The sequence below is a fragment of the Salvia splendens genome, chromosome 17 (assembly GCF_004379255.2).
Source record: "Salvia splendens isolate huo1 chromosome 17, SspV2, whole genome shotgun sequence".
In the NCBI taxonomy this organism is placed as follows: Eukaryota; Viridiplantae; Streptophyta; class Magnoliopsida; order Lamiales; family Lamiaceae; genus Salvia; species Salvia splendens.
In genome coordinates this window covers 5,572,567-5,578,566 of record NC_056048.1, presented here as the reverse complement: position 1 = coordinate 5,578,566, position 6,000 = coordinate 5,572,567, and the positions used below count along the sequence as shown (strand labels likewise).

The 6,000-nt window shown below is 42.4% G+C and overlaps 1 long non-coding RNA gene across 1 annotated transcript; it reads left to right on the top strand.

The window, feature by feature from the left end:
• Window positions 1-718: 718 nt before the first annotated feature.
• On the top strand, window positions 719-1,415 carry LOC121775014. The gene is made up of 2 exons (XR_006045090.1): window positions 719-775; window positions 869-1,415. It is a non-coding gene; the product is annotated as an uncharacterized LOC121775014 (long non-coding RNA).
• The last annotated feature ends 4,585 nt before the right edge of the window (window positions 1,416-6,000 follow it).

The following is a 6,000-nucleotide window of genomic DNA, read 5'->3' as shown; positions in this document are numbered from 1 at the left end:
TCTCGAAATATGTTCCCATTCATTTAATGTGCTTTAATTGTTGAGCAAACGAGAAGAGTATTAGATAAATACACATCGCAATAGCTAGGGTCGAACTTGTACGAGCTCGATCAAATCTCTCTCTTCTAATCTAGATGTCTCATGCTCTTATATTTAATAATTTGGTCAAAGCTACATAATTTGAGTTAATGCGCATGTTTAAACTAAGAAATTCACGCCCTTTTCAACACTACTAGTACTACACTAGCATGATAAAATACTACTAATATACTATGGTATTAAGATACTGTACAATTTTCTAAATAAAATAATACCAAGATATAGAGATTTGATCCGCTGAACAATAGATTTTGAGCGCGCCTTACCTCTTTCTTCTTTTCCTCTTTCATTTTTATATGCTTTTCATAACATTAATCGATTTCTTGCTCCTTCACACGTTCCCAATTTTGGCAGCCAATTTAATGATTCCAGTGAATTTGTCCTTCTTCACAGCAACTAAAGAAATTGCCTCTCTCCCTTCTTAGAAAACTTTTGACTTCGTATTTTCAATGCTCCAGCCGCTGAATTTCTCATTCTTCACAGCTAACCGAAGAAATTGCCATTTACTTTATCTACATATTTCACCTAAAGATGTAAATTTCTTATCTACTCATTTTTGCCCAATTCTTTAAATTTTTTATCACGCTCCAAAACCATCCGCACAACTTCTCTCCATCATTTATTGTTCGGAGTGAAATTCCACAATACATCACCATTCACCTTCTTTCTCCAAAGGGTATCTTCTCAATTTTTAGTACAGTAATTAGTTTCTTTGTAATTAATTCACCATATGAAATCTGAGATTTTTTACTGACTAATTCGCTTTAAGGTTGAATCGAGGGAAATTGTTCGGATATCGAATTCAAACCCAATGCTAGTAGATTCGAAATTTGAAGAGAAAAAAAATTGGGTATAGGACTGGTGGTCGCCGGAGAATTCCAAATTTTGGGTGAATTGGATTTGTGATGATGTTGTGCTTAGTGAAAGAAAATTTCAGAGAAGTTGTGCAATTGGGAGAAAGAATGATGTGGAGTATGAAATAAATTTCTGAATTTAAAAAAATATCAGAAGGAAGTGGATTGGTGTTCTTAGAAGGAGACATGGATGTGAGAATTGTTGGAAGAACCAGTCAAGCCGCTGCATAACAAGTTGTTGGTCAAGCCGCTGCATGCCAAGTTGATCAAGCTGGAAGAAATAACAAAGTTGGTCAAGGTGCTGCAAGCCAAGTTGATCAAGTTGTTGGTCAAGCCGCTACATGCCAAGTTGATCAAGCTGTCGATCAAGCCGCTGCATGGCGAGTTGATCAAGCTGCTGCTTGCAATGCTGAGATTACGCGTGATAAACAAGTCATCAACTCCAGACGAGCCAAGGCGACAGAAAAGATAAAAGATACGACAAAGGCTGCTGCACCAAAAGAACCAATCCGAGAGCTCACACGAGCTACAACTGTGATTGAGCCAAGCATGCCAGCTAAGGTAGAGGACCACCGTTGTACTTGGTGAGACGTGTTGCTCAATGGAATGAAGAAGAGAGAGATTTTGCAGAGTTTGCTAAAGTAGACTAGTACAATGTTCAGAGTTTGTTAAAGTAAATTAGTACAAAAATCGGCAAGCAAGTGATGTAAAAATGAAAGAGAAAAATCGGCAAGCAAGTTATGAGAATATTTTAGTCATAGGGGATTAGCTATGACTAATTATCCCTTTATTATCCATTTAGGATTGAATTGTGGGATTGAATCTCATGAACCAAACACATTACATATTTAATCTGGGATACAATCTTGCAAACCGAACACCCCTAATAGTACTATATTTACATGAAGATTCCATGGCTAAATAGTATGGTTAGTTGCATTAATTGTTTCACAAAAATATTCTTCACGAGCATTATGTCATATTTACCAGAATTTTCGAGAGACAGATTCATCTTGGATGATCACCTCGCATATATTCCTTCCTTTTGCATAACTAACTTCTTTATTCATTAATAAAACCACTTTTCTTTATTTTCATGCAGCATGAATAACAATGACATAAAAAAGTAGAACATGGAGCCATCGGGACTGCGTCTGTGTCATATGCTTGTTAGAATAAAGAAAAAGATTTCATTAAGTTAGGAAAGAATAAATCAAGAATCAATTACCTATATCAAGGGATTGATTATATCATGTATAGAGTACAATGATTTAGTTACCATATACAAGACTTGTAATCATATATTTAACCTATACGTTGGTAATGAGAAACAATCAAGCTTTTACCCAAATCCTTTCCTTTGCCGTTTAACATGGTATCAGAGCCAGCAACGATTCTGGGAGCTCAGAATCAATATCATCATCGCTCATAATCCCTTCCCAACCTCTTGACCAAGAACCTGTGAAAGAAAACCATGTCAGATCCCGAAAAAGGGGCAACCGGCGGCCAGAACACATCCGAAGCGGATGAGTTTGCACGCCTCTTTTCTAACTTCATGCGTAAGAATCTTATGCACAACAAACCACCAGAAATCCCCGAAACCAAACCAGAAAAAAACACATACAGAACCGATTCTCAACCCTTGACAGTAGGGTTCAAACTCAACGGAGACAACTACTCGATATGGTCCATCCTGATGCATAACGCAATAAGCGGAAGGGGGATGGTATCTCACATCACTGGAGTCCCATCCCCACCACCAAGAACAGATCCAACGTTTACACAATGGCAGGAAGCCGATCATTGTGTATTTACGTGGCTTGTTCAAAACATCGAAACCAAGTTGGTCAGCCGAGTCGCTCAACAACCGACGGCAAAACATATATGGGACAGCCTGGCTGTAACATACAAGAGTGGCGGAGATTCATTGCAAACCTACGACCTTCACCGAAGAGCAAGCACTTTAAAACAGGGGAACTCCACATTGGAGGAAGTGTGGAACGATCTCAACGAGATCTGGACTGCAATCGACCAGAAACGGCCAAACCGAATGCAGTATCCGGAGGATATCAAAATCTACAATGAAGAGACAGAACAAGACCGATTATATCAATTCCTCACTGCATTGGATGATAAGTATGAATTAGTAAAAAGAGAGGTGCTAAAGATGGAGCCACTTCCCTCAGCCGAGCAAGCATACAATATAGTAAAAAGGGAGGATATTCGATCGGAGATCCTTCGCCCTGCAGACGGACGAACCCAAGCCGATGGAATCGGAGCAGGGTTCTTCACGGCGCGAAGGCCGAACCACTCCAATGCTCCACGCCGCGGCGGCGGTAGTGGAAACGGAGGATGGAGTCAACGAACCCCCGATGAACGGAGAATGGATGAAGATCGATCCAAACTAGTGTGTACAAACTGTGGAAAACGAAAGCACACGAGGGACCAATGTTTCGAATTAGTGGGGTACCCGGAATGGTGGGAATCGAAACATAAACCGTCAGCCGCTCGCCCACCGTGGAGCAAGGGACACGCCGCCGCGGCTGTCGGAGCAGATGGAGGAGCAGCGAACCACGCCGCCACCGGGGGCAACCGCGATGCGGCCGCTCACGCTCGGGGCAACGAACAACCGATTGGAGGACCACCGAAGACAGCCGGAGTTGCCCAGTTCGCCGCTGCAGGGGTCCGACCAGAAGAGGAAATGGACGAAGCGGCGGGAGGTAACGGGGTATTAGGGTTAGGTTTACAACCTAACCCTCAACCTTTATGCTATTTCGAAAAATTACCCCATATCAATTCATCTTTCAATTCTGCCCCAAACACTTTCCGAAATATTAAATTGACCCCCAGTTGTGTTGAAAAATACAAATCAACCCCAATTGAATGTAAAAATCAGTTTCAAGTACTAGAAAATTTTGGGACTGCGTGTACAGCATCTGTAGGGTCTGAAAAAATTAATAGGTGGATTTTTGATTGCGGGGCTACTGATACAATGACTTATGATAAGTCGGATATTACTAAACCTCATAAACCTCATTTATCTCATATTCAGACTGCTAGTGGGGAATTTACTGTTGTAGAAGGGGCAGGGACTGTGAAGATTTCTCCAACTTTAGAGTTATCTAATTGTTTGCATGTTCCTTCACTCTCCCATAAATTATTGTCGATAAGCCATGTAACACGAGAATTAAATTGTACACTGCTGATGCAACCAAACTTCTGTCTATTACAGGATATCAGGACCGGAGAGATTATTGGGCGTGGCACTGAAAGCAACGGGCTGTACTACGTGGATGAGATAGCCCAAAAAGGAGCTGCCATGCTAACTCACGGGCCTGCTGACAGGGAAGCTTGGCTTTGGCACCGACGCTTAGGACATCCTTCTCCGGGTTATTTAAAAATGCTATTTCCTAATATTATTCCAAAATCGAACATGTATTGTGAGACTTGTGTTTTGGCCAAAAGCCATAGAAACTCTTATCCTTTGAGTAATTCTCGTACTGAAACCATTTTTGATTTAATACATTCGGATGTTTGGGGACCCGCACCAGTAATCGGGGGGCAGGGCTTTAGATACTTTCTTATCTTTGTGGATGATTGTACCCGTATGACTTGGGCATATTTTATGAAGCATAAATCTGAAGTTGTTGAACACTTTATCCACTTCTATAACCTTGTCCAAACACAATACCAAAAATCCATCAAAATCCTTCGATCTGATAATGGGGGGGAGTTCATCAATTCCAAAATGAAACAGTTCATCCTAGAAAAGGGAATGATACACCAAACCACATGTGCCCACACTCCCGAACAGAATGGGGTAGCCGAGAGAAAAAACAGAATCCTACTAGAAATGACCCGAGCCATGCTCATCGAGTCACAAGTTCCAAAAAACTTCTGGCCTGAAGCCCTTGCCACTTCCGCCTACCTTCTAAATCGGCTACCTACCCATATCCTACAATTCCAAACACCAACCGATATCCTAGCCCTACAGACAACTGTTCCCCAACACCTTTCTCTGGCACCCCGTGTCTTTGGCTGCTCAGTCTTTGTCCATATACCGAAACATGAACGAACAAAGCTATCCCCTTGTGCTATTAAATGTGTATTTGTAGGCTATGGGGTAAACCAAAAGGGTTATAGGTGCTTTGACCCTAAGTCTAACCGTATGTACACGACCATGAACTGTGATTTTCTTGAATCGGAGTACTTCTACACCCATCTTAGTAGTCAGGGGGAGAGTGATAATAGGGAAAACATTAGTGACCCACTAAGCTGGGTGTCAATGCCAAGTGTACCAGAAGCGGACCTACCAGAGGAAGCAGTACGCAACTCCGCTGGGCAAGTCTCTGATGTGGTGCAGACTGAAGCAGCAGGTGACACAAGTCCTGATGACGACTCTCCGCTTCTGATATCGGATGTAAGTACTCTTGCTCCTGTCAATGAGATTATTGGATCTAATGTGGTGGATGAGACTCAGGGGGAGGATAACGTCCAACCTGAAGAGGTTGAAACAGATGAAATTGAGGGAATCGATCCTGACACTGGGAGATATATACTACCTCCAAGGGCGAACAGGGGAGTACCACCGAAGAGGTACAGTCCAGAGAGAATCAACAGAAAGGCGAGATACTCTATCGTGAATCTCGCGAAAGGTCACTTAACTGAGATGGCTCAAGCATTTGAGGAAGCCCTCTACGATGAGGAAGAGATCCCACAGTCGGCAGACGAGGCTATGAGGAACAAGCATTGGAGAGACGCCATGAAGAAGGAGATAGACGCTCTAATGCGTAACCACACTTGGGACAAGTGTCAACTACCCGACGGAAAGAAGCCAGTTGGGTGTAGATGGGTGTTCACCATTAAGCGGAAACCGGATGGAAGTATAGAGAGGTATAAAGCTCGACTGGTGGCTAAAGGGTACACTCAGACTTATGGAATAGATTACTCTGAAACTTTTTCTCCAGTAGCCAAGATGGACACAATCCGAGTACTACTCTCCATTGCCGCTAATCGAGATTGGCCACTATACCAGTTCGACGTCACA